The sequence below is a fragment of the Ceratina calcarata genome, unplaced genomic scaffold (assembly GCF_001652005.2).
Source record: "Ceratina calcarata isolate Rehan_Ccalc_2016 unplaced genomic scaffold, ASM165200v1 scaffold5.2, whole genome shotgun sequence".
Taxonomy (NCBI): Eukaryota; Metazoa; Arthropoda; class Insecta; order Hymenoptera; family Apidae; genus Ceratina; species Ceratina calcarata.
In genome coordinates, this window is record NW_017174431.1 from 54,193 (window position 1) to 55,860 (window position 1,668).

Below are 1,668 nucleotides of genomic sequence, written 5' to 3' on the forward strand. Positions count from 1 at the left end.
CTGCTATTACCTACGGGAAATGTAATTACCATAAGAATACATGCACATTTTAAGTGACTCTAATTTTACAAAAAGCCCATAATTTTGCAGCCTATAGATCCTTAAGATCGTCTTAAGCATTTCTTATCCCTCTCTATCCCAAATTTCCAATTCCTATCTTGTACAAAAAACACTAATTTAAGCAAATGCTTAAGGCGATCATAAATATAAGTAACGATTCTGAATACCGGTCTATGACTCTTACCCCTACGAGAGTAATTTGGAAAACGCATGATGCTCTTCATATTGGATTTTTTAAAGAACGTGTCGTTCCCGTCGATTGCTCGACATAAGGTGAATCGTGTCTTACAGGAATCTGGCCCGGACGCTTATAAATGAGAGAATCGAAGGTTTAAAGGATTGAAATTCAGCCAAGTGCTACCGGGCCGTGCTTTCGACACCTAGCACGAACCGATGTCATCGTTCTTACGATTATGGCTCCTCGTTGCCGGCGAATAAAAAGAGAAATTCGTTATACCCGAATAAAATGTCCCGAACCGATGCGAAGATTCGATGAAAAACAAAAACGCGAGATTATCGGTGGAAGCTAGCAGAGGCGAGTCGAGCCCGGGCGCGCTTTATTATCTCCCGGCGAACGGAAAACGACGAAACTTCCTGACGGCGGCCCTAATAATTCATTAACGTAGACCCCCGCGGAATCCGTGCTATCGCATTCAGCCGTTACCCGTTAACCTCGTTTCTTTGCCTGATTTACAGCCGATGAAATTCCAGCTGCGTGCCGCGGTCGAAACACTATCAACTCTCGACGAAATTTCTCGACACGCCCCCGCGAATATGGAAATTCGGTAACTTATTCCCGTTCGCGAGGAACCGTGGCCACGCGTGTTTGAGTTTCCAAATCGATGCCGTCTAGTTTATTTGTCGAAATTCAAGGAAACGCCTCTATCGCGTTTCCAATTATAACTTTTCCACAGAGAATTTCTTCCCATCGGTTTTTACGCTCGTCGGAAATATAAAGATCTCGCAAGATCCGAGGACAGGGATATTGATTTATAATGATCCATGAATTATCTCATGAAAACTGAATGGAAAGTTGTGTAAAGAGCTCGGCTCCCTCGTGGACGCAACATGAATTCCCGGCGCGAAACTGGTACGCGCCAACTTCGGTTGACAATTTATTGCCCAGGCTGACAAGTTCGCGAAGCATTTTTGGGTCAAATGATAACGAGAAACGAAAACCCTGTCACGTGTAACGATATTTCAAAATAACGTGAAAGGAGATGAAAAAATAGAAACTCGGTAAAGCCGAGAATTTTTCGACACCGGGGCAAATTTTTTTTTTCACCCTGTCAGATCTTCCTTTGAAATATGAAAATAATGATAGATGGTGCGAGAATAATGCGGACCTCTCTTAAGCTAGCAGGACCAAATCAGCAGAATCACATCGGACCTAGTGGAATATTTAGTACTTATTTTGTACTAATTTGTACCACAAATAAAAATTTTGTACCTCCTGCCGTTTTCAAAAAAATCGTGGCGCTGCTAGCTTAATATTAAGCTGGCAGGACCAAAAGTTAAAATTAATGAAAATGATTAAATCAAAGTTGATACTTTAGTGCTGAATTTGTACTAATTTGTACCATCAAAAGAAATTTTGTACCTCTCACC